The 27650-nt window shown below is 45.4% G+C and overlaps 1 protein-coding gene across 5 annotated transcripts in view; it reads left to right on the top strand.

Moving 5' to 3' along the window:
• Nucleotides 1-27650, top strand: part of LARGE1 (LARGE xylosyl- and glucuronyltransferase 1) — an 852160-nt gene that overhangs the window by 56792 nt on the left and 767718 nt on the right. The window contains exon 2 of one of the 5 annotated variants that reach the window (XM_003821497.5): nucleotides 9940-10002. The exons of the other annotated variants lie outside the window; for them this stretch is intronic. The gene's annotated coding sequence lies outside the window, so the exon portion shown is untranslated. The remainder of the gene's footprint in view (nucleotides 1-9939; nucleotides 10003-27650) is intronic. 5 annotated transcript variants of the gene reach the window in all.

Raw genomic sequence — 27650 nt, 5'->3', positions numbered from 1 at the left:
AATCCACCGTGCACCATAAGGGTGTCTATCCTCCATTCTAGGGCTCCATCTGGTGTGTGTTTACCATTATCATAAGCATTATTGTGAGTGCTTCCAGAGCAGATAATCCTTATTATGACTGAATAATGTAGCTACATTATCCCCATTTTACAAATGAGGAAATGAGGCACAGAGAGGTGAGGTAACTCACCCAAGGTCACACAGACCCTCAAGCTTCAAGCTACTCCTTCACCTCCATATCAGCACTGTCTTATAGAACCTTCTGCAGGATGGAACTGCTCTCCATCTGCACCATCCGATGTTGTCACCACTAGACATGGGTAGTTACTGAGTACTTGAAAGGTGGCTAGTGCAACTGAGGAACTGAATTTTTAATTTTGTTCAATTTTAATTAAATTTAAATAGCCACATGTGGGTTGTGACTCCCATACTGGGCAAAACAGCCCCCTATATGCTGTCTCTAAAGAACAACAGGCTGGGTACAGTGGCTCATACCTATAATCCCAGTGCTTTAGGAGTCTGAGGCAGATTGCTTTATGATCATTTATGAGTGTCACCTGGCAACAGCTGAGTTGGCCACATCCATCCACCATGGGGTAGTTAACTCTGGGCCTACCCAGAGCTGAGGCCGGAGGCTGAGGCAGGAGGATTGCTTGAGCCCAGGAGTTGGAGACCAGCCTGGGCAACATGGTGAAACCCTATCTCTACTAAAATTACAAAAATTAGCTGGGCATGGTGGTGTGCATCTGTAGTCCCAGCTACTTGGGAGGCTGAGATGGGAGGTTTGCTTGAGCCTGGGAGGCAGAGGTTGCAGTGAACTCAGATCATGCCACTGGACTCCAGCCTGGATGACAGAGTGAGAACCTGTCAAAAAAAAAAAAAAAAAAAAAAAAAAAAAAAAAAAAAAAGAATAACAGCTAACATTGAATGCTTACTATATACTGAGTATTTTTTAAATGTTTTACATGTAGTAAATGATTCAAGTTAATCCTGAGAACCACAAATGAATTAACCAGAGTCAGAAGTTAAATACCTCCTTTACTCTCAAGATTTTATGGCAAGATACTAGTGCAGCTGGATTCTCCCCAAGGATGCATTCTGCCTGGCCCAGAGTTTTCAACTATCACCCTATTTTTCTCCTTATTTTCCCTGCGTACAGCAAGGGATATCACCATGGAAAAGATCTCATTGTTCATAATATTTGTCAGCCCCAAACACAATGCTACCTGCCACCCTCCTTGGTAAAGGGGTCAACCTATATGCAGGCTTGCGAACTCACTGTTCCCACCAAATGACTCATTTAGGTTGAAAACATTTGTTTGCACAAAGTGGAGTTGTGTCAGTGTCACTTTGAAAAGAAAAAGACGCCAATATTCCCTACCAGGATGTTCTGTCATGAAAACAAACAGATGAAACAAAATCTACTTCGAGGTCAGAGTGAGAAGAAGAGAAGGTCCGGCTGAAATTATCTGCAGTCTTGCCGGAGGGAACAAATGGTTGCAGCTCGTGGGTATAGTGGCATTTTATGGCTCCCAGCTGTGCCTTCCCTTCTTGAAGATGGGTGAAGGGGAGTAGGTTCTGGGCTAGACTTGGGGCTATGGAGCAAAAGCAGAGGGAGCTTGTCCTGCACAGACGTGGAAGCAGAGGTCACTGAATTCTGTTCCACAGTAGAGGTCAGCAGTACTTTATGATAACAGTGCATCCAAACGTGTTCTGTCTGCTGGGCTGGGCCTGACACCCACGGCTGTGACTCTTTCAGAAACTGCGAACCAACCTGGGGGTGGGCCAGGGATCCAGGTCAGGAGCAGAAGTAGGTTAAAGGTGATGGAGAGAGACATGTGAGAGAGTGAGTGAGAGAGAGAGGCCTGCAGGATAAGGCCACATCAGGAGTACAGTCCAAATATAGGCAGTGATTGTGAAACCCAGGGACTGTGGGCTAAAAGTGCTGTAGATTCTGAAAGTAGGAACAGGGAAAATGTGGCCATGGGCCTCTGGGGAAAGCCCTGTTCTGTGGGCTTTGGCCACTTAAATCTATATGTCTTCTGCTGCTGTCTCAAGGCAGTGATGCAGCCCTGACTATCCTTCTGCCCATCTATCCATTCATCCATCCATCAATCCAGCATTTGAGTCTCTATTCTATGCGTGGTATTGGGGATAGTGTGGTAAACAGGGCACCATCCCTACCCTCAAGGAGCTTACAGTCTTGCCTGGTAAAATGTACAGAAGCATGCATTTTTGAAACAAGTAAAGGAAGAAGACTTAGGCGCTCTCCACTCCAAGGCCACCTGCACCTTGCCTATGTAGCTTTCCCCAGCAACACGAAGCCAGCATTGGTTTCTTAAGTTCCCTTCTTGTCTTTATCATGTATGTACTTAGTATCTGTATCGTGCTTTGGGCTATTTATTTATATCAGCATAGCACTTTATTGCATCTTTATTGTAAATAACCTTCCTGAACATAGGGGCCTCCATGTCTTTGCTGGGTCCTAGCTCCATGGTAGGCACTGATGGGGGCTCCAGGATTATTGAAGTAAATGAGAGCCCCTTAAACCTACAAGGAACCTTAATGGTCATCAGTGGTCTGAAGGGTCTTCTTGACCTTCCCTGCCTCCCAGCTTCCTCCTGTCTCTGTCAGGTCAAGACTCTACCTGCCTGGTAGGTTCTGTACAAACCATTGCCAGGCAATGGAAGAAGAAAGGGGAGCTGCACCCCTCACTGGAGTTGGAATTTCTGTGATGCTTGTCATAGCTCCATATGCCTCACATTCACCTGGAAACATGGGAGGCATTAGTTAGGCCAGATTAACAGATGTGGGATGCCATATAATGACTTTGCCTTCAAGTGAAACTGCAGTCCAATGGGAGCAGGCCCCAGACATTGGCCTCCTCAAAACCCTGGGTTACTTTTAGTGTCTTCCAGTTCAGGAACCACAGTTTTCAATTTTTTGAAAATAAAAGTACTCCTATCTCCTTTCATTTTTTTTTTTTCTGAGACAGAGTCTCGCTCTGTCATCCAGGCTGGAGTGCAATGGTGCAATGTCGGCTCACTGCAACCTCCGCCTCCTGGGTTCAAGTGATTCTCCTGCTTCAGCCTCCTGAGTAACTGGGATTATAGGCATGCGTCACCACATCCAGCTAATTTTTGCATTTTTTTTTTTTTTTTTTGGTAGAGACGGGAGTTTCACCATGTTGGTCAGGCTGGTCTCGAACTCCTGACCTTGTGATCCGCCCACCTCGGCCTCCCAGTGTTGGGATTACAGGCATGAGCCACTGGGCCCGGCTCCTCCTTTATATTTCTAATAAAGTTTACCTGAACTTACAAGGTCTCCTAGAAATGGGGATGGGATTGTCCAGGCATTGTCAGCCATCCCCTGGCCCCATCGTGGGGCAGGAGACTGTTGGGCAAGCCGAGACGGCAGGGACCCCACCCTCTTGACTGCTAAAGGAAATAAAGACAACAGCATTATTGAGTGCTTCTCTGTGGCAAGTGCTTTGCCTCAATTACCTGATGAGGTTGGATTAACCTCCCATTTCAGAAATGAGGGAAGTGAGGCTTGCAGAGGTGGCACGCCCGAGATAAAGAGTGACTGAGTGGCAAAGCTGAGACTTGAACCCTAAACTGTCGGCTCCCATGTTCCTGTGTGCCACGGTGCTGTGTGAGAAGTGGGAACGGTGAGTTCCCTGCTGGGCTCAGTATGGAGGCAAACCGCTTTCTGCAACACATTCCTATGCTCTCGGACAGCTTAATTGACTTCTGTGCCTCAATTTTCTCATCTGTGAAAGAGTATAATAATAACAACAATAATAATAATAGACTAGAAATTGGCCAGGCCCTTGGTGAGGACTCGGTACGTGCTACCTCTGATAGATACTAATATGTAGGTATAGTAGGAACATCAATCATCAATATTGTTTTGACTCTTTTTACCTCTGATAAAAAATTTTGACCATGGACTGCCCTTTTTGTGTTAATAGATTTGTTAGGTCAATGAAAACACAGCTCTCACAAGAAGAACTTATAACACCAAGCCTACAAACAAACGTCATGGTGGCCCCCGAGGACACGTGACAGAGCTGGGATTTGAACCCAGGCCTATCTAGCCTCTGTGTCCCCCACACTGTTTCTCTTGGGACCCAGGTGTCTGGCTGGCCCTCAGCTTCCTGCGTTCCTGGTGATTCAGCCCTGGCGGTCACAGTGTCAGGTACACCCACTCGGAGTGGGTTTATGATACAGTTATGAAGGAGCCCAGGCCGCAACACTGGAAAAGATGAAATTGTAGTGTTGATCAAGGCCAGGAGCCTCTTTGCTCAGTGACTGCCGTCAATCCTCTTCCCTGAGAAGATCGCCTGTATTGTTCAAGATGTTCGGATATAACCTCCCCCAGGAAGGCTTCCCTGATGACACACACACCTCTGTCGAAGGCTCCCAGGTGGGCTGAACAGAGTCTTCCTTTGCTCCCATGGCAGCTTACAGGATCTTTGGCAGCCTTTTCCATGATGTTTTCTTCCCAGGGGTTTGTGGAGCTTGTCTTCACCACTTGCCGTGAGCTCTCGAGGACAGAGGATTTGTCTGTGTTAGAAACATCTGGTTCCTGCCGGGCACGGTGGCTCACGCCTGTAATCCTAGCACTTTGGGAAGCTGAGGCAGGTGGATCATTTGAGGTCAGGAGTTCAAGACCAGCCTGGCCAACATGGTGAGACCCTCTGTCTACTAAAAATACAAAAAAATGAGCCAGGCATGGTGGCGCGTGCCTGTAATCCCAGCTACTCGGGAGGCTGAGGCATGAGAATTGCTTGAACCCAGGAGACAGAGGTTGCAGTGAGCCAAGATCATGCCACTCCAGCCTGGGTGACAGAGTGAGACCTTGTCTCAAAAAAAGAATGTCTGGGTCCCAAAATCCACTTTTCTTCTACTGAGGACATAGGAATGGTCACCTTCCCTGCCCCTTTCTAGGGCCATGTGGCTCATTCTGGCCGAAGGGTGGTGAGCAGAAGTGAGTGAAAGCATTTATTTGCGGGTGCAAGAGCTCCTGGGGCTGGCGCGAAGTGCTGGGGGGCAGGACTGAGGAGTGGCACCGAATGCTGTGTAGGAGAGTTCTCCAGATTTGACAGTCAAGGATCCTCATGGCAACATGGAGAGGCCAGGCGTGTCTGCATGGCCATTCTGTGGGTGAGGAGCCTGAGGCTTAGTGAGGTTAATTGCTTGTCCAAGGGATCTTGTGCAAATTCCATGGCTTGTTCTATGGCAATATGCTACATTCGCTGTTATGATTTCTTGTTGTTGCTGTAAATTGTAGGCTAAGGGTGTGTGTGTGTGTGTGTGTGTGTGTGTGTGTGTGTGTGTGTGTGTGTGTAGGTGGGTGAGGAGTGGGAGTGAGGAACAGCTAGCCGAGTTGCAGTGCTTGGTCCTTTTGCAGAATGGGTGTTAGCAAAGGCTGGCATGCTTAGCCCAGGTGGTGGCTGTACTCGGCCACCAAGTTAACGAAGGGAAAAACGAGTTAGCTGTTATCTCCTCGCAGATGTCAGTTTTCCTTTAATGTGGAGCTTTGGAGAGAATACCAAGATGGGGCTGTGCTTACTGACCTTTTCCTTGCTGCACAGATGGGAATAAGGGGGGGTGGAAGAAAAGGAGGAAGAAGAGAGGTGTTCGAGGCAGAGGCTGCCTGGGCGATGCCGCTTCGTTACCCACTCTCAGCCTAAGGAAGCGTTGCCCACCCTGAGATTCAGGGTTGAAATCTCTCTAGCGACAGTGCCCAGGAGTGCAGGCATCACACTCCAAGGACCTTGCTGAGGGTGCATGGATGTATGGGCGAGGGTCGCGGCTGTGGTGGCAGTGCAGTAGGTCATCAGAAAGGCCTCAGGCTGGCTGCGCCCACGGTGTTCCCCGTGCTGACTCCAGCTTGCAGGCAGATGCACCATTCTAGTTGTTGTGGGCAGCTGGAGTGGGGGACTGGCCCAGGAGGGTCAGGGTAGTGGCCAGGTAGTTTGCACGTGTTGGTCTTGCCCCCGCTTTGCCCTGGTGAGCGCTGAAGTCATGTTTGTGTGGGCCAGGCATTCTCCTGATCACGGTTGCACGCCCATCCTCAGAAGAGCCCCCTCTGAGGTGCTGATCCCACCACCACCTTCACAGCTCAGGACGCTGAGTGTCAGAGAGGCTGGGTCACTTTCCTCAGGCCATGCTTGCTGCTGAGTAGAGAATCCAGTGTGGAGCCAGGACACTGTGACCCTGGAGTTCCCAACCACTAGGATTGCCCCTCCAGGCCCTTAACTTCTCTGGCCACAACTTTATTTCTTATTCTGAAAACAAAGACAGTGGGAGAAACAAATATTTATTTGAACATCTATGGTATGCCAGGTGCTATGGGTTAGACTGTGTACATTATTTTATTTAAGTCTTATTTCAAGCCCTGGGGTTAAGTATCAGCTTCTCGATTTAAAAAAATTCAAAAAAGGCCAGGCATCATGGCTCACGCCTGTAATCCTAACACTTTGGGAAGCCGAAGCGGTAGGATCACTTGAGTCCAGGAGTTCAAGAGCAGTCTGGGCAACATAGTGAGACCCTGTCTGTACAAAAAAAATTTTTTTTTTAATTTAACAAAAAATTTAAAATTTTTTAATTGTAAAATACGCATAAGATTGACCATCTTAACTATTTTTGGGTGGACAGTTCAGTAGTGTTAAGTATCTTCACATTGTCGTGCAGCCAATCTCCAGAACTGTTTGGATCTTGCAGAACTGAAATTGTGCATCCTTTGAACAAGAACTCCCTATTTTCCCCTCCTCCCAGCCCCTGGCAAGCAGCATTCTCTATGGGTTTGAGTCCTCCAGGTACTTTATATGAGTGGAATGATATAGTATTTGTTGTTTTGTGACTGGCGTATTTCACTTAGCATGAGGTCCTCAAAGTTTACATCACATGGTGTAGCATGTCGATGATATTTCCTTCTACTTTATGTGTATGCCACATAGCACCTTGGTTTGCCCATGTATCTGTTGCTGAACATGTCCTTGATGAACCATACATGTCATAATGGGTTGCTTCCAGCTCTTGACCACATTTTGTTGATTTCGTTAATCACTCAAGACCAAGAAAACATACCTGGATTTAAGCCCCGGTCTCTGTTTGATACCTGACTTCTGACTGCTTTTTACTTCCAAGGATCCTCCAGCTTTAGGAGTTGAGAAGAATTTTATACAATGTGGCCTTTGTTAAGCCTGAAACTGCTTTGGGCCTGTTGAAAACTCCCTTTTATTTTCTGAGTCCCTACTCAGACAACACTTCTTCCAGAAGCCTGGTGGGGACCCAGTTTATACCGCCAGAGGCCACAATGTAAGGTGAAGGCTTTTTGTTTGTATCTGTTGGGTACCCGTTGTTTTCCTAGTGTCATTTCTACCTTTTCCCAAAGCTCGTGCGTTTGTTTCCATATTTTAAAAATGACTATGATGAGATGTCGTTCTGAAATTAGGAAGTACAGTAATACAACATTATTATCATGATACAGGTTTGCATTTATAAGGTGAGCTCCCTTGGGGCTGGTCATTTTAATTTTTTAAAATTATACTTGAAGTTCTGGGATACATGTGCAGAACGTGCAGTTATGTTACATAGGTATACATGTGCCATGGTGGTTTGCTGCACCCATCAACCTGTCATCTACATTAGGTATTTGTCCTAATGTTATCCCTCCCCTAGCCCCTGACCCCCTACAGGCCCCAGTGTGTGATGTTCCCCTCCCTGTGTCCATGTGTTCTCATTGTTCAATTCCCACCTATGAGTGAGAAGATGCGGTGTTTGGTTTTCTGATCTTGTGTTAGTTTGCTGAGAATGATGGTTTCCAGCTTAACCCATGTCCCTGCAAAAGACATGAACTCATCCTTTTTTATGGCTGCATGGTATTCCGTGGTGTGTATGTGCCACGTTTTCTTTATCTAGCTTATCATTGGCATTTGGATTGGTTCCAAGTCTTTGCTATTGTGAATAGTGCTGCAATAAACATACGTGTGCATGTGTCTTTATAGTAGAATAATTTATAATCCTTTGGGTATGTACCCAGTAATGGTGAGAGACAGGACTAGCTGGATTTCCTAGGCCAACTAAGAATCCTAAGCCTAGCTGGGAAGGTGACCGCATCCACCTTTAAACAGGGTGCTTGCATCTTAGCTCACACCTGACCAATCAGGTAGTAAAGAGAGCTCACTAAAATGCTAATTAGGCAAAAACAGGAGGTAAAGAAATAGCCAATCAGCTATCGCCTGAGAGCACAGCAGGAGGAACAATGATCAGGATATAAACCCAGGCATTCGAGCCAGCAACGGCTACCCTCTTTGGGTCCCCTCCCTTTGTATGGGAGCTCTGTTTTCACTCTGTTAAATCTTGCAACCGCACTCTCTTCTGGTCCGGGTTTGTTATGGCTGGAGCTGAGCTTTCGCTCGCTGTCCACCATTGCTGTTTGCCACAGTCACAGACCCGCCGCTGACTTCCATCCCTCTGGATCCAGCAGGATGTCCACTGGGCTCCTGATCCAGCAAGGTGCCCATTGCCACTCCCGATTGGGCTAAAGGCTTGCCGTTGTTCCTGCATAGCTACGTGCCTGGGTTCGTCCTAATCGAGTTGAACACTAGTCGCTGGGTTCCACGGTTCTCTTCCGTGACTCATGGCTTCTAATAGAACTATAACACTCACCACATGGCCCAAGATTCCATTCCTTGGAATCCGTGAGGCCAAGAACCCCAGGTCAGAGAACACGAGGCTTGCCACCATCTTGGAAGCGACCGGCCGCCATTTTGGAAGCGGCCCGCCACCATCTTGGGAGTTGGAACTCCCGGTTCCAACTTGGGAGCAAGGAACCCCGGTAACAATGGGATTGCTGGGTCAAATGGTATTTCTGGTTCTAGATCCTTGAGGAATCGCCACACTGTCTTCCACAATGGTTGAACTAATTTACAGTCCTACCAACAGTGTAAAAGCATTCCTATTTCTCCACTTCCTCTCCAGCATCTGTTGTTTCCTGGAGGCTAGTCATTTTTTCTCAAGCCCAGGTCTTAAGCAGATAACTGCCCTGGGTGTGCAGTAATATGGTTTATGGTGTCAAAGGCGAGATCTCTTGTGTGATAGGCCAGAGATTCTCTCTGATGCACTCGATTATCATTTTCTATTTAAAATAGGCATTTTGTTTATCTAGGAGAGCATTAATTACTAATTACTAACATTTACCGATAAACAACTATAAGAAATATTTCAGTAAGTGTTTTGTTAGTATGTGTCCTTGAAAACTTACTGCAAGTGAACATGTAATTTAACTTGGCCTTTTTCTGATTGCATCGTTTCTTGCCGTTGCATGTCCAGTGGGAGTATTTATTGAATTCTTGCCCTTTGGGGCTTCCCAGCTGTCTGGGTATCAAAAGCTCCCAATGGATTTTTTTCTCCTGCTCTTGAGGGGAGTCTGTTCCTTTTGGCTTCCAGCTTAGAATAAAAGAGCCACTAATCTGTCTGCCCCATGAACCTTCACTTAAAGATGTTCTTTTAGGCTGGGTGCGGTGGTTCACCGCTGTAATCCCAACACTTCTGGGAGGCTGAGAAGGGCGGATCCCTCAAGGCCAGGAGTTCGAGACCAGTCTGGCCAACATGGCAAAACCTCATCTCTACTAAAAATACAAAAATTAGCTGAGCCTGTAATCCCAGCTACTGGGGAGACTGAGGCACAAGAATCACTTGAATCCAGAAGGCAAGGGTTGCAGTGAACTGAGATCACGCCACTGCATTCCAGCCTGGGCAACAGAGCGAGACTCTGTCTCAAAAAAAGAAAAAAAAAAGTTATTTTAGCTTTTTCTGCTTGCTCTTGGAAAAACAAAAATTAGGGAGCGGCGGGGAGACAGAAGAGGATAATGACAGACAGGTTCATCTGACAACTAACCTTAAAGGGGCCTTGTCTATTTTTCAGAACCTACATTAAGAAACGCATTCAGATGCATCAGCCGTTTGTAAAGCACCTGTCATGAGCCAGGTAAGATGTGTAGCGTTTTCAAAGCTGTTTTATTAAATCCTCACAGAAACCTTTCCAAGTTGCCGTTTTTCAGCAGGGCGATCTGTGCTGAAGTAAGCTACCTCGCTTGGCTCACACGGCTAAAAGTAGAAGCACCAGCCTAGGGCTTGGCGTTGTCCGCCTCTAAGTTTAGGGCTGTAATCTGGTTCTTTCACCAAAGAAGACACAGTGGCTGCCTCACAGGGACCTGGAAACGGTGTCTAATTCCCAGTTCTGGTGGGATTTCCCCTGTGTCTTACTCTCTTGGCTGATGATCAGTAGATCTATTTATCACTTCTGGGAGCTGCGCCTTGAGTCTTCATTTCGGCCTCTTCATACGGACCTCACTGAGGCTCTGAGGGGGAAGTGACTGCTCAGACCCACCACCCACCCACCCAGCTTGTTCTGTTGGGAATGGTTCCGACCCTCTTCCATGGAGAGGCATGTGGTTGTCTGGGTGGAGAACATTTCCAGAGGAGCATGGCCCCCTGAGAACTGGTCCGGGTATGGCCATAGTTCAGCACTCTGGTTGGATTCTGCACATGAAACATTTTGAAATCTTTTCAGTGGAAGTTTGGCTCTTGGACAGCTCTCTTCTGCTGTCCCCTAAACCCCCTATTCCTACTGAGATCAGAGGCCATTTGTTGTGCATAGTCATCGCCCAGGTGCCAGCGTAGGGCTGGGTGCCCGGGAAGCCTCCAGTAAGCAGCACAGAGGTGCGGGGTGCGTCTCAGGATGCCAAGACTTGATCCCGACTCCATCATTTATTATTCCTGTTCTCTTAACCTTTTAAGCTTCAGTTTCTTTGTCTTAATAAAAAGGGGGCATGTGAAGAGATGACAGTAGTCCTTCATGGTTTTGCTGTAAGGACTCACTGAGCAAAAAACGTGTAATGAGGGCAGGTATGGGCTTTATTAATTTTTGTATCCTGAGGTTGGTATTCACTACATATTCATCAGAATGATGATGAAAAAGTAAGGAACCCCCCCACTCTGAGTTTCATTTGCTCCACTTCGAAAACTAAGATACTGGTGTTAATCTGTGGTTCCCGGGGGCAGAGGGCTGCTCATCAGAAATTCCTTGAGGGCCTTTCCCGGAAGCACAGGACCAAGCCCCACCCCTGAAATTCTGATTCCTGCCATCTCGGCTGGAGTGTGGCACGTGGGTTCTGAAACATGGGTCCTGGGGATTGTACCACACAGCCCTGGTGAGGCGTGATGGGCCCTCCAGACCCTGAGGTCTCTCGCCTGATCCTTTCTGGGTTGGGCAGGTTGGGGGCACATGGAGTGGCTAGCAAATGGTTAGGGTTCTGACAGTTTCGCACTCCACCCCTCTACCTCCCACCCGTTCTTCAAGGCCCACTTTATTTTTATTTATTTATTCTTTTTGAGACAGAGTCCTGCTCTCTTGCCCAGGCTGGAGTGTGGTGGCGCGATCTCCGCTCACTGCAAGCTCCGCCTCCTGGGTTCATGCCATTCTCCTGCCTCAGCCTCCCGAGTAGCTGGAACTACAGGTACCCGCCACCACACCCGGCTAATTTTTTTGTATTTTTAGTAGAGACAGGGTTTCACCGTGTTTGCCAGGATGGTCTCGATCTCCTGACCTCATAATCCGCCCGTCTCGGCCTCCCAAAGTGCTGGGATTACAGGTGTGAGCCACCGCGCCCGGCCTAAGGCCCACTTTATATGCCACCTTCTCCGGAATGACTGCCCGGGCCTCCTGAGCTGGAAAGTGCTCTCTCTCTCTGCTGAATGCCTTGTGGTCCTGCCTCTGGGGTTTTGTAATGCTGCAATCAGCCATAAGCTTGTGAAGGGCGCAGCCTCGCTTGATGCAACATGGCACCCCACAGCACCTTCGCCGGGCTCTTGCATCCAGTTGGCATATCATATATATTTACATATGTCACCGATACATTTATGAATAACTGTTTCAACAGCTAACTCTTTGGTTTTATAAATCACAACTGCATCTCCCAAGATTCCTTCTGTTTCTCTTCAGACCAGTAACACAGAATGTCTTTGTTAAATTGGACCTTTTTTTTTTTTTTAAATAAACTGGAGACACTTGGGGAGAATAAAGTGATGTACTCTGCTTTTGTAATTAGCTGGGATGATTAGACTATCTTCTTCATAATGTTTTATTTTTACTTGCTTTGGAATTTATCAAGTGGCCTCTTTTCTATGAAGGTTACCCTTCAAGTGAGTAAGGGAGCTTGATTAGAACACTGGGGGATTTACCTTGTACTTTTTAAAAATAAGACTCATGATGGAGAAGGCTGATGTGAGCTGATGGTGAAAGGTCAGAAAGGTCAGCCTGGAGCTATAAAAAGGGATCTCTGAGCTGAGAAACTGAAACCGATGCTCCCAGACCAAGATTTTTTTTTCTGCCATCAACTGCTGAAGTAATTCATAGTCACTTTTATTTTAGAATTTGTTTTATATTTAACAAAGCAGCCTGTCATGGCTTCTCTTCATGCCCAGGGCAAGGTCCTTTCTTTTTTTTTTTTTTTTTTTTTTTTTTCCCTTAAGTGCATTTATAATTACATTGATCAGCTCTGAGTTTGTGATATGCCAAGTCCTTGAATGTGATACTCATTTGATTTCATGTTTTTGATGCAAATGGATCTTGGAATCCATTCTAGAGTGCTTTGATAGATTTCTTAATCCACAATAGGCAATTTATCTTGTTCAGCCTCTGCAAGGACTGTCTGGTATGGCCGGTCTGGGCATCTGGCTGGCCACGAGCCTGCCCAGTAGGGACTCAGTTGGGACCTGCTGAGAGCAGTTTCACTTTCGCATTTGCTTCCTCTTGTCCACAGCTGAACTGAGAGGTGTTCTCGGGGATCCCTAGAGTATTGAGAACAAAGAGCAGAAGGAAGAGCCTGCATACTTCTATTTTCCATCCATTCAGTGAATATTTAGTGCCTGCCCCAAGGCAGGTTCTGAGGATACAGCAGACGGCACAACAGGCAGACATATCCTTGTGGACGTGCTCTGGCACCAAGCTGTTTCCAACTCAGCACATGTGGGAAAGGAACTGGCACTTTTTCGTATCCTTGCTATCTTCGGCATATGTGGGCATACTTATTTAAGCCTCACAACTGTCTGTGAAGTAGGTATTATTAAGGGTTATATAGGCCACATGTATCTGTGAACATCATACTGGTGTGTGGTGTTTTGCATAATAGAGCTATGAAATTATGCAGCTGGGGTTTGAAAATAAACCCTGCCTTTTGCCATCTAGATGTTGAACAAGGGACTTAAATGCTCACAGCCTCCTCCTCTTCCCCTGTTTTGAATGAGGCTAAAGGTTGGACCTCTCAGGATCATTTGGTAGTTAACACTTTGCAGGTTGGCATGGATACACACAGGTATTGTAAACCTGTGTGTGCTTGAAAAGCAGTGGCTGTTTCTGCCTGTGATTCTGGAGTTACTTCTGGATTTGATCCTATACAGAATGCTCTTATATCCTGTTCATTATAGGGAAGGAAGCTTGTGACAGGGAATCTGCAGACCCACGTTCCACCTGGTTCTGTCATCAAATTGTGTGGTCTCGGACAAGTTCCTAGACCTCTCTAGTTCTCAGTTGTCGCATATCTGAAATGAGACGATGGTGCTGATTTCCCTTTGGATTAATTTCTCCTTGGATTAATTTCTCTTTGGTGGCTTTGTTTAGGCCCCCCCTTCATTTCCATCAAGACTTTCTCATGTTTCAATTTCATATGGCGGAGGGCTTGCCTGGCTGCCTCATTGATCACTGTGACCCTCGCCTGGCATTCCCATCCCTCTTTACCCTGTTCTGTTTTTTCTTTATTTTCATAGCACTTATCACTTTTCTTTCTTTCTTTTTTTTTGGAGACGGAGTCTCGCTCTCTTGCCCACGCTGGAGTGCAGTGGCCCAATCTCCACTCACTGTAACCTCCGCCTCCCAGGTTCAAGCAATTCTCCTGCCTCAGCCTCCCAAGTAGCTGGGACTACAGGTGTACGCCGCCACGCCCGGCCTATTTTTTGTATATATATATTTTTAGTAGAGACGGGATTTCACTGTGTTGCCCAGGCTGGTCTCGAACTCCTGAGTTCAGGCAATCTACCCGCCTTGGCCTCCAAAAGTGCTAGGATTACAAGTGTGAGCCACCGTGCCCAGCCTTTATCGTACTTACCACTTTCTAACAGACTGTATGTTTTTTTAAATTTGTTGTGTTTATTTTTATAGACAAAAAACACATGTTACCTTTGCTGGAATGTAACCTAATTAAGGGGCGAAATCTTTATCGATCTTGTGCCCAGACCACCTTGAAGCCATGAAGGGCTGCTCAGGAGGCTTTGTTAAATATAAAACAAATTCTGAAATAAAAGTGACTATTAATTACTTCCACAGTTGATGGCAGGAAAAAAAAATCTTCATCTGGGAGCATCGGTTTCAGTTTCTCAGCTCAGAGGCCTCTTTTTGTAGCTCCAGGGCTGACCTTTCAACGTCGGCTCACATCAGCCTTCTCCATCATGAGTCTTATTTTTAAAAAGTACAAAGTAAATACCACAAACAGGTATTGTGACTTGTGGAACAAGTTGTCGAGAAAATTACAAAGAATAGTTCCTTATGCTGCTATCTGCTTAGAGCCAGCCTGGCTCTAATAGCTGGGGCCTTTGTGTGTTCTCTTCTTGGGCATAAAGAGTTTCACAGAATACAATATAGAGTGATGGAGTCACTCTATGTTGTTAATAGAACAAGACAAAAACAAGACCACTCAATCATCAACACTGAGCACAGATAAAAGCAAGATCACTGCAAGGCACAAAAACGACCAAACATTCCCCAGTCTCAGCTCACACGAATGTTTCTTTACCGATTATGGCTTTAGCCTCATTCTATTCCTCCTGCCTCTTAGATAAAAATTAGGAAGCTACGTCATCATAAAATTTCTGCTCTGTTGACAGCACCCAATTCAGAGCAAAACTACATTTCCCTGAGCCTACCCCTAAATCACTGAACGCAGTCCAAATTGTATAATGAGCTCCTCCTGACATCCTCTTGCTGAGATCTCTGAAATTCTGCCTGGTGTAGTGTCCACCTTGCTGCAGTGAACCAATGAACCCAACTTTGTTTGACTACAGGTATGTTCCTGGTAGTCTTTAACTGGAGCCGGTGGCATAGTCGCTTGGTGAATAAAACCTTGTCCTAGGCATCACTGTAGAAATGTGTAGGTTATTTTACAGCTGAATGGTATTGAATAGACACGTACACAGTTTAATTGGAGAGCTGAGTCACTTGATAATTGTGGAAACAGAGCAGGATGTGACAGAAGGCAGAAATGCAAAGGTTGGGTAAGTGTGCCTCGAAGTAAGTGACTTGAGAGAAGGAGAAAGCCTAGAAGGCTGGGGCGGTAGAGAGAAGGTAGGTAGGGCTGGAAGACACAGTGGGGTCTTGAGTAAATCGCTTGTTTAGGAGTCAGGAGACCCAAGGTCTTATCCTGGATTTACTGCATATGAGCTGTTAACAAGTCCAATTGTTAGGTTTTTCATTTGTAAAAAACAGGGTCAGTAATCTCTCCTCCTTATCTCACATGGTAGTTAACTTGTGTGAAACACCTTGTAAAGTGTCTTGTGCTGGAAAAGTGTAAGGCCTGGCTCTAATTGTGGAGAGAATTAAAAAACATGCAGTTTCAAGGTGTTTCACCCATAAGCCAGGTGCCAAATGATCCCTCTCTGTCTTCCACCACCCAAACTTTAGAAATGGGGGTTGCCATAGGAACCTTGTCATTATCATTCAGCAGCTATAGACTTGCTCAGGTGGTGTCTTTTTTTTTTTTAAGACCGGTTAGGTTACTTATAGGGTCTTGGGAGCAGGAGTGTGGTGGGAGGGGCATAAGAGAGAGGCAGGGATAGAATTAGAATAAGTGGGGAGCCAGCAAAACTCTTCCTCCATCAGATGAGGGGCCTGGGATCCAGCTGCTACCTTTACGCCCTCCGCCCTATCCCCCTCCACTCTGAGTCAGACTTGGTTGTTCAAAGATTTAAATGGGAAAATGTGTTAGCCAGATTATCCTTCCAAATAAGGTTATAAAGTGTACCGTATTAAAGAGGGGAAGATTTCCTTCTGTGGAATTTCAGATCTTGATAATAATAATGGTAATAATAATAATACGACTGTCATTTATTAGGTGTTTGTTATATGCTGGACACTGGATTGAGCATTTGTGGGTGTTGCTTCCTTTAGTACTTGCAGTAAATTCATTGTTATCCTTCTTTGCAAATGAGGAGGCGGAAACCTAGAGGTTAAATTACCCACCCACAGTCACCAGCCAGCTGGCCTCACAGCCCGGAGTTGAACTAGGTCCCTCTGACCTCAAGTGTGGAAGACTTAAGACTCTGCTCCCTGGTTTCCTTGCAGATAATCCTAGGATATGAGAGCTATTATCTAGAACACTCGTCTTTTAGATGGGAAAATAGGGGTTAGAAGAGGTGAAATCCCTGTTTGAAGGCCGTGTTATTGCTGCTGCTGGTGGTAGGGCCTGGGTGTGGCCCGAGATCTTCTGATCCTCAGTCCAGAGAGTGAATAGGACTTTTCTCCTGATGGGTTTAAATATGAGTGGTTGTGGTCGCTGGCAGTTTCTGCAACAGAAGTATGGTCCTCCTTTTACTTTTCTGTGGAAAAGACCCTCAAGCTACAGAACCAGATCATTGCACCCCCACCCACTACCAGCCATCTGACCCTGCGCTCCTTCTTTAATCTCTCCGTCCCTTTGTATTTCCTCGTATGGAAAATTGGGATAACAACTGTACCTATACCTTAGTATTGTAATAAGAACTAAAGGAGTCCGGGCGCAGTGGCTCATGCCTGTAATCCCAGTACTTTGGGAGGCAGAGGCGGGAGGATCGCCTGAGGTCAGGAGTTTGAGACCAGCCTGGCCAACATGGTGAAACCCCGTCTGTATTTAAAATACAAAAAAATTAGCTGGGCATGGTGGTGCTCATCTGTAATCCCAGCTTCTTGGAAGGCTGAGGCAGGAGAATTGCTTGAACCTGGGAGGTAGAGGTTGCAGTGAGCCATGATCGCACCACTGCACTCTAGCCTGGACAACAGAGTGAGACTCTGTCTCAAAAAAAAAAAAAAGAAAAGAAAAGAAAAAAGAACTAAAGGGATTAATATGTTGAAAACTCGTAGCCTGGTGTCTAGTACCCAGTAGGTTATGAGTGAGTACTGCCTGTTAATAATGTATCGCATCCCTCGTTTGAAGGATGTAGTCCTAATTTGAGTTTTTTTCAGTAGACTGGAGCTCCTGCCCTCACCCTGTAGCATTCGTATCCTCTGAGATACATGGATACTGTTGAAGTTATGGTGAAGATGATGGGGTGCTGGGAGGTGGAGTGGAATGGGATTGAGTGATGAAAAAACGACATTAGCTTGCTAAGGACACCCAGTGGTTGAGATGTTCTGCGAAGTGGGCCTGTGTGTCTGCTGGACCTGGCATTGAGGGGACAGGTTTCTTCTGAGGCAGCGTCTTATCCTGGGGTGACTCTGGGAGGCAAAAGCATTAACTATTGATGAGACTGATGACACACTATCATTCCTAGACCAGAAATGGTGCAAGAACAGAGAGGATTTATCCTGCTCTTCTTTCTCTACACAGTCCCTGTGTCAGAGAAGGTGTCTGCTGAGTGGACAGGCCAAGAACTGTTCTCTGGGACGGAGTGCAGATGAAGTAGGGGGTGTAAACCCATGAAGAACAATGAAGCAGAGCGAGTGAAGCAGGACAGGCTGGGGTGGAGGAGAAAGAATTTGCCTTTATTGTGCAATTGGCCTTTTCGATTCTTTAAAAGCTTTAGGAGATAGTGAATATGGCCCTCCAATCTACAGACCCGAAGAGGCATCTCAGGAAAGTGATTTGCCCAGGGGGACAGATCAAGGACCTGACCCCAGGTCCCTCTCTCTGCCTCAGAGGCCCTCTGGGATCCATTGAAGGGGCTTGTCTTGAGTAATTAACTGAATACTGGTTTATTCAGAATGAGGGGTCTTTAATTGGGGGATAGGCATACCTTTGGTAAAACCACTGGAGTTTTTGGGCCCAGTGTCTGGCAGTGTGCAAGGAGCGTGGGGCATCTTTGGCACAACGCGGCTTCAGGAAGAGCCCTCCTTCCCTTCCTGAGTAAGGCAGAATTTGAGTCAGGCTGGGGTGGGCTCCTGGTGTGGGGACAGGTTATTGTGGGTGCTGGAGGGAATGACTTTTACTCTGAGTCATTCAGTGGCCTGCAGGGGTGCAGGGCTGGGGGTGGAGAGAGAAATAGAGGTGCTGGCCAAAGACTCTCAGTGCCTGCCCTTTCTTACCCCTGGGGCCCATGAGCCTGGTTTAAAAACCGCTTATCCACCACCTCGTTTTCATTCTCACACACTGAGTCCTTTAGACGTAAGCCTGTTGGTGAGGAAGACTGTTGCAGTGGCTGAGATGTGCTGGGCGAAAGATTTTCAACTAGTCTTTTCCTAATAAGCACCTACTTGTTTATATTCTGAGCTTTCACAGCAGCATTCTAGAAAAAAAAAATACGGAGGACTCAAAAAAATAAATACGCTGCCTGATTTAGTTTTGATTGCTCACGTCTCTGGCTTCTTTCATGGAACTATTAATTGACTATAGGGAGTAGCTGCTTTTCGCACAATAAGCTCCTAGTCATGAAGCAAAATGGTGACATTGATCATTTTGGGGTCCCTCAGACTCTGGCAACGTTGAAACAGGCTGTCAGTTTTTTTTGTAACCACCAGTTAGCATGAGTGGGGGTGGTGGAAATTACCGGTTTGATTTTTGATCAGGGGCTATGGCTTATACTTAAGCTATTTGGAGGGAGGAGAAAGCCTGAATGAGCGAGTTAAGGCAGTAAAAAGATGGAGCCATGCTGGGTTTTTAGGCAGTGGTTTCAAAAACAACACAAAGTGAGAAATGGTGAAAACCAGGAACTGTTTGGCTTTTTCTAGTTTACAATGAGAGAAGAAAGATGTTTGGGGAATTTTAGAAGACTTGAGTCTATCGTGTAGTACATCTGGTGGAGTCCTTGTACACGTCAGTTCACAGTGTACCACTGCTTAGAAGTGGACTGGATTTAATGGGGCTGGCTATTTATTCAGCAACAACTTATTATTCACCTTCTATGTATAAAGCACTACTCTGAATAAATGTCTTCTAAATTGTTAGAATCTAACCTATACTCAATATTGTTACCATGTGAAGCATATCTTATGGAATTATGATTTTTTAAAAAACTGTTACTCCCATGTCATTAAATGAAAAGTTTCAGAACAATGGTAGTTGAATGCAGTTTGGGTAAAACTGTGAATATCTAATATTCTGTATTTGTGTATGCATGAAACATTTTGGAAGATGGATAAGACACTGTAAAATAATCAGTCTAATAAAGTCAGTGTTTTAATCCATGGTTGCCAGCATCACAAAAGAGAAACAACCAGATGTCATGTGCCTCTTGATGGAACTTTATCGGGGAACCTGCCCCGATAGTCACGTAGGTTCTTTTCTATTTTCCTAAGCATCGGCTGGCTTGAGAAATAAAGGACAGAGTACAAAAGAGAGAAATTTTAAAGCTGGACATCTGGGGGAGACATCACATGTCGGTAGGTTCCGTGATGCCCCACAAGCTGCAAAAACCAGGAAGTTTTTATTAGGGAGTTTCAAAAGGGGAGGGAGTGTACGAATAGGGTGTGGGTCACAGACATGAAGTACTTCACAAGGTAATAGAATATCACAAGGCAAGTGGAGGCAGAACGAGATCACAGGACCACAGGACCGGGGTGAAATTAAAATTGCTAATGAAGTTTCGGGCACCGTTGTCATTGATAACATCTTATCAGGAGACAGGGTTTTGAGAGCAACCAGTCTGACCAAAATTTATTAGGCGGGAATTTCCTCTTCCTAATAAGCCTGGGAGCGCTATGGGAGACTGGAGTCTATTTCACCCCTACAGCCTCGACCATAGAAGATGGGCACACCTAGTGGGGGCCGTTTATAGACCTGTACCCCCAGGCGCGTATTCTCTTTCCGAGGGATGTTCCTTGCTGAGAAAAAGAATTCAGTGATATTTCTCCCATTTGCTTTTGAAAGAAGAGAAATATGGCTCTGTTCCACCTGGCTCACCGTTGGTCAGAGTTTAAGGTTATCTCTCTTATTCCCTGAACAATTGCTGTTATCCTGTTCTTTTTTCAAGGTGCCCAGATTTCATATTGTTCAAACACACATGCTCTATAATTTGTGCAGTTAACGCAATTATCACATGGTCCTGAGGCGACGTACATCCTCCTCAGCTGACAGGATTAAGAGATTAAAGTAAAGACAGGCATAAGAAATCACAAGGGTATTGATTGGGGAAGTGATAAGTGTCCAAGAAATCTTCACAATTTATGTTTAGAGATTGCAGTAAAGACAGGCATAAGAAATTATAAAAGTATTAATTTGGGGAACTAATAAATGTCCATGAAATCTTCACAATCCACATTCTTCTGCCATGGCTTCAGCCCGTCCCTCCGTTTGGGGTCCCTGACTTCCCGCAACAGAACTTGGATCTGTTCAAGACCCTAGATCTAGCTATGAAGTCACAGGAAGTATACAGAGGGCAGAGATGCAGGTTAAATGACAAACAGACGCTGTCATGAAAATTCAGACAGCGGAAAACTGTAGAAAAACAGCTCTGTTCTTCTACACCAAGGAAAAACCAAGGAAATTGTAAAGGGGAAAATTTGATGGCACTGGTGGCTTGTGGATTTTAGATGAAGTTAAGGAATTAATGTTCTTTTCTTAGTGTGGTAATGAAATTGAGATTTAAAAATAAAGATTTTGAAACCCTTAGGACCAAGATGATAGTATATCGCGGATTTGCTTCAAAGTAATCACGGGGTGGGGAGAAAGGGAGTCATGGGAATGAGTAGGTTAGAGAGGAAACAAGGCTGTAATTATCATGACTTGCTAATTACTGATATTGGGTCATAGATACATAGGGACTCTGTTGTTTTAATGTTTTTAACATTTTTCATAATACAAATGTTAAGTGAAATAATGATTTAGTCTATTTCTTAGCCATTTCCTAAAGATACGCATTATAAGGTCCATTATAGGCCAGGCGTGGTGGCTCACACTTGTAATTCCAGCACTTTGGGAGGCTGAGGCGGGTAGATGATCTGAGGTCAGGAGTTCGAGACCAGCCTGACCAACATGGAGAAACCCCATCTCTACTAAAAATACAAAATTAGCCGGGCATGGTGACACATGCCTGTAATCTCAGCTACTCAGGAGGCTTAGGCAGGAGAATCGCCTGAACCCAGGAGGCAGAGGTTGCAGTGAGCTGAGATCGCGCCATTACACTCCAGCCTGGGCAACAAGAGTGAAACTCTGTCTCAAAAACTAAAAATAAATAAGTAAATAAATAAGATCCATTATATGTCCCATCCTGGAATTTTTCAACTTGATGTGATGCTAGAAAGATGATCTAGTTCCCTAATATCATTCCATGAACTTCTAGGATTCTGGGTTTCCCAGGGGCTGGGGGAGGTAAGAGAGAGAGACTCAGGTAAGTGGGACTTTAGAATCCTGTAAATACACTTCAATCACAGATGCGTCACCTGTGTGTTTTAGATCTTTGCATTTCCCAGAAGATTTTATTGGGGACAAAAAGGGGGCTTGTTATTTATAGAAAGAAAAGTTTGAGGCCAGGCGCGGTAGCTCACGTCTGTAATCCCAGCACTTTGGGAGGCCGAGGCGGGTGGCTCACGAGGTCAGGAGTTCAAGACCAGCCTAACCAACATGGAGGAACCCCATCTCTATTAAAAATACAACATTAGCCAGGCATGGTGGTGCGTGCCTGTAATCCCAGCCACTCAGGAGGCTGAGGCAGGAGAATCTCTTGAGCCCGGGAGGAGGAGGTTGCAGTGAGCCGAGATTGTGCCATTGCACTCCAGCCTGGGCAACAAGAGCCAAACTCTGTCTCAAAAAAAAAAAAGGTTTGGAAACCACACTCTTGTTTTATAAACAAGGAAACCAAAGCACACAGAGGGGAGGTGATATACCCAAGTTCGCACGGCAGGCAAGTCGCCAATCCCCAGACCCCATGGCAGCTGTTCTTACGCTCTTCAGTCATGCCGGTCCCCAGTCATTACCCTTTAGACCTCTTGCACAGGGGCCCCAAGGAAGATAGGTCACCTGCATTCCAGCTTCCAGTGCTGCCTGATTGTCCTAAGTGGAAGCTGTGCTGAAATTGAAATCATTTCCTGTGTTCAAAGCACCGAAAGGAGAGCCCCATTGGAGATGCACTTACTGCATGCTCCCAGCTCCCAGCTTGCTCTTTACTAAACTCCCTGTGCCAGGGAGCATTATAGCAGAAGGAATACATTGAATTTGGGAAACAAACAGTCTCACTGGGACTCTTCCTGGGCTAGAAAGCCTGTATGTTGAACACTTAATCATTTTTAATGCTTGTTTCATCTGCTCTCATCTTTATTTGCCCTCAATAAAACCAAGAAACCTTGGACGGTCTCAAGAGGTATCCTGTCTTTCAGGGTTAGGGACACTGTGGAACACAGAATCTAGGGTTGCAAGTCTTGTCTGTAAATTGGAGGGTTTTTTTTTTTTTTTGAGACGGTGTTTCGCTTTTGTCACCCAGGCTGGAGTGCAGTGGCACCATCTCGGCTCACTGCAACCTCCGCCTCCCGGGTTCAAGCGATTCTCCTGCCTCAGCCTCCCGACTAGCTGGGATTATAGGTTCCCACCACCATGCCCAGCTAGTTTTTTGTATTTTTAGTAGAGACGGAGTTTTAATGTGTTGGGCAGCCTGGTCTCGAACTGCTGACCTCAGGTGATCCGCCCGCCTTGGCCTCTTAGGAAAGAAAGGAGATGAGTAAACTAGAAGTGGGAGGAAGGGTGCCGGGAACAGACTGTGGGAACAGAGTTGCACATATATTCTCTTACGGCCATTTTGGACCAGTGGCCTTTAAACTTCTTTTACTGCACTCAAACCTGCAGGATAAGACTTGTTTTCATCAGTAACATTTGAGTAGAGGTTTGGCCAGGTTGTGGGTACAGGGAGGGCTTGGGGCAGGGGTGGGACCTCTGGAGAGGATGGTGGTGGGACTACTAGAGGGTTTGAGTGCAGTTTGAATAAACCCCCATATGCATTTTGGATCTTCCTGCATCCGCTACTCTTTCCCTGTCTACCTCTGTTGAGACCTCTTTAATTTTTTATTTTTATTTATTTATTTATTTATTTTTTTTTTTTGAGAGGGAGTCTTGCTCTATCCCTCAGGCTAGAGTGCAGTGGTGCAATCTCGTCTCACTGCAAACTCTGTCTCCTGGGGTCAGGCGATTCTCCTGCCTCAGCCTCCCGAGTAGCTGGGATCACAGGCATGCACCACCACGCCCGGCTAATGTTTTCTATTTTTAGTAGAAATGGGGTTTCACCGTGTTGGCCAGGCTGGTCTTGAGCTCCTGACCTCAAGTGATCCACCCACCTCAGTCTTTCAAAGTGCTGGGATTATAGGCATGAGCCACTGAGCCCAGCTGAGACATCTTTTTAGTTTCCTAGTTTGACCTTTAGAGCAAGGCCATTTAGCATTATGGGGAATACTTAGAATTGAGTTCAGGGCTGGCATCCATCCACTGGAGGCATCATTAGTCATTTTAATTTTTAATGGGTACCCACTGTATGCTGTGTTGCTGGGTTTCAGGGATGGCTAAGATCTAGTCTATACTTAAAAATGCACAGTCTAATAATATAATGAAAAAAATACATAAGAGATTAATGTTATGACATTTTTGCTCCTTGCCAGGTACCCAGGCAAATGTTGTGCTTGTGTTTGGACATTTTCTTAATCTTTGCAACAGCCATCAAGAAGGGTTATCATTAATAACCCCATTTTACAGATGGGACACCGAGGCTTGGAGAGATCGTCTAACTTGCATGAGATCTTAGAGGTAGTAGTAAGTGTTGGAGACAGGATTTAATGCTAGCAGCCATCTCCAAAGTGCTCATTCTTTTTTTTTTTTTTTTTTTTGTGACAGAGTCTTGCCCTGTTGCCCAGGGTGGAGTGCCGTGGCGCGATCTCGGCTCACTGCACCCTCTGCCTCCCGGGTTTGGTTCAAGCCGATTCTCCTGCTTCAGCCTCCCAAGTAGCTGGGATTACAGGCACGCGCCACCACACCGGGCTGATTTTTGTATTTTTAGTAGATACGGGGTTTCGCCATGTTGACCAGGCTGGTCTTGAACTACTGACCTCATGTGATCCACCCGCCTCAGCCTCCCAAAGTGCTGGGATTACAGGCATGAGCCACTGTGCCTGACCCAAAGTGCCAATTCTTACAGCCACCCTCTCTGCCTTCCAGTCTGGAAGGGACATACTCCCGACCCACTGCAGTATACTGAACAAAAATGTTCACACGCACAGGGCGGTGGGGAAGGAGAGCTGACCCATTCACAAGCAGGGAAGATAGAACGGAAAATCAAGGACAGCTTCACAGAAGAGATAAAGCCTGGGTTGGGTTGTGAGGATGAAAAGGATGTCTGCCAGGAAGGCTAGGAGTATGGAAATCCAGGGCCACATGAACAACATAGACAGGACCCCCCCAGAGGAACAAAACAGATGCCCTGTTTGGAGAACTGTAGGTGTTGTGGTTTTTTGTTTTGTTTTGTTTTGTTTTGTTTGTGCTAGAATGGGAAATGTGAGTGAGAGAGAGCAACAGGTAAAATGCTGGAGACATTCTCAAGAGTAACATCCCAGCTGCCCTCTAGATCAGTAGCCATTAGCGGCATGTGGCTACTTTAAATGAGTTGAAATGGAATAAAATTAAAAATACAGTTCCTTAGTCTCAATAGCCGCCTGCAGCTAGTGGCCACCATATTTTAGAGCACAGATGTAGAAAATATACATCATGACTGTTGGGCAGTGCTGGGCTGAATGTTTCCTTATTTGGCTCACATCTGTCAAGCTGCACCTGGTGTTTCGTGACACCTGCACGCATCAGGTTTTAGAGTGGCTTGCTTCGTTTTGGTAGAAGAGCCTGTACTGGCTGCTCAGGGCCACAGTGGATGTGCCAGAGAGATTGAATGTATAGTTAGAAGCAATGTACAGTTGCTCGAGATATGAATATTAGTAACTTTGTTTTATTTTTTAGCACTGCTCAGATGAATATATAAAAATCCGAAGAAATATGTTATTTCCCCTCTAAGCCAGCAGAGCTACTAGTTTTGTTAAGCAGACAATGGCAAATCTATTTTTAATTTAATTTTTTATTAAAAAATGCCCTACTGCTTGAGATTCTAATCTCTAGCTGAATAGTAAGTGTCATTTTCGAGTTGCGAATCGCCAGAGCAACAGCGTGCGTCGAAGGCACTTAATAAATAGGATTCGGTGCTTTACGTCCGTGTAGAGACAAAAATAGGTCAAAAAGCTTTTCGCTTTTACTTTTGAGTACAGTGTTCTGACTTTCTAGATGGTAAGGAACCATTTAGAACTATAAAGGGATTTCGATTTCGATAACAGTAACTGTGTTTAATTTTACAAACTTTCTATTTTGTAAGTGGCTTTCTTTGAAGTCCTGTTGGCAGTTTGTTAAATATTTTAGACTGTTATTTGTGACCAAGAGGTTCAGTTTGGAGGACTTTTTGTGATTCACCTGTGTGCTTTAAAATAATTTGCCACTATTTTTGGAGTACTCGGTCCCAGGAGATTTGTGCATGAGTCCTGATTTTGTCTCTTAGTAGCAGTGTGACTCTGGGCAAGTCACATAGCCTGTGCTGAGGATCTCTTGGCTTTCTGACTTTGTATTTATTCACCCTGCTTAGTTTTCCCAGGGAGACCCACACTCACACCCACCCTTTAGCCCATGGACTTTGGTGGAGATGATATTGTGCAGGGCTTCAGGGGGAGACATAGGACTCAGATTATTCCTGATACTGGCTTATAGTAATTGGCTTAGAGGTGGTTTCATGACCTAGTTGGAGCCCGCAAGATGTGATGAGGCTTTTGTTGGGACTGTTGAGAGGTATGTGTGTTCTTTCCCACTGGCCTTGAACTCAGAGGTTGGAGCTGCGGATATTGTAGCTACATCCAACCTAGTAGCTGTCTTGCCACTGCATGGCATCTGAGTATGAAGTCCGTGTGGATGAGAGCAGAGCTGAGGTGGAGAGGGACCAGGCCATCTCCTGGACCCAGATCAAACCTTGCCAGAGGGTAGATTCACCTCTGGACCTTACAGATTGTGAACTATTCAGTCCTTTATTTTGCCTGCATTAGTTTGAGTTGGATTTTCTGTCACTTTCATTGGAAAGCTCCCTCAAAAACTCTGAAACATTTTTTGTACATTTGTAAGAGGAAAAAAAAATGAGAGTAACAGAACAGACGCACCTTGGCTTAGCATAGATTGCATCCTGCTAAACCCATCGTAAGTTGAAAATATCAAGTTCAAAATTTGCGTTTAATACATTTAACCTACATTACAGCATAGTTTAGCTTAGCCTGCCTTAAACATGCTCACTTTCATTGGCCTGTATTTGGGCAAAATCATGCAACCTAAGCCTAGGTATATTAAATACTGTACTGAAAATGAAAAACAGAATGGTTATATGGGTACTCAAGTATAGTTTCTATTGAATGCATATTGCTTTTGCATCATCATAAAGCTGGAAAGTCATCCAGGTGCGGTGGCTCACGCCTGTAATCCCAACACTTTGGGAGGCTGAGGCGGGTGGATCACTTGAGCCCAGGAGTTCGAGACCAGCCTGGGCAACGTGACGAAACCTTGTCTGTATAAAAACTAGACAAATTAGATGGGCATGGTAGCATGTGCCTGGGGAGTTTAGGCTGCAGTGAGCCGTGATCACGCCACTGTGCTCCAGCCTGGGTGACTGAGCGAGACCCTTTCCCAGAAAAAAAAAAGCTGAAAAATCTAAGTCGAATTATCCTAAATCGGGGACTGTCTGTACTTACCTTATATCTAGGGTTGCTGTAAAGATGAAGGAGGGCAATAGATCCAATAGTACTTTAAAAGTGGTAAAATACTAGATATTTGCAAGAAAAGATGCTAGAACCTTTCACACCAAATTTTGACTGTGTGAGAAATAAATCAACAATGTAGTTTCACAGCTCCAAGCTAATAGGGATTAAACTATATTACTCTCAGTATTTTGCCAAAGTGAGTTGGTCTCCAAAAATAGTTTTAAAAGAATATATGTATAAAAAGTTTTTAAAGACAGGAAGTAAAACTGCAACAGGATTTCTTATTCATTTTTATGACCATTTTTGTCTTTTAAAAACTAGGTCCCTTTTTATGCATGGATTCTATTATTTTTCCTAGATTTTACAGTGAGGGGATGTGCATTTTCTTGAGGGGGTGCCGATTTGGTGCAGTGCTGCTTTGTATATATTATTAAATCAAATAGTTTTATAATTGAATATGAAGTCGGGCAAAATCCTAAACCTAGTTAGTATGGGTGTGCATTTCCCGCGTATTCATTTTCCCGTGTTGGTTTACATAGTTTCTTACCACCTTCAATTCGGAGGCATTTTAGAGGCATTTTCTCTAATGATCTGGCCCATAGATCGTTTCATAAGTAAATGGGATCAGCAGAGTTTTATGTCTCCTACAGCAG

The sequence above is a fragment of the Pan paniscus genome, chromosome 23 (genome assembly GCF_029289425.2).
Source record: "Pan paniscus chromosome 23, NHGRI_mPanPan1-v2.0_pri, whole genome shotgun sequence".
Classification (NCBI taxonomy): domain Eukaryota; kingdom Metazoa; phylum Chordata; class Mammalia; order Primates; family Hominidae; genus Pan; species Pan paniscus.
This window is presented reverse-complemented; position numbering and strand designations above follow the sequence as displayed.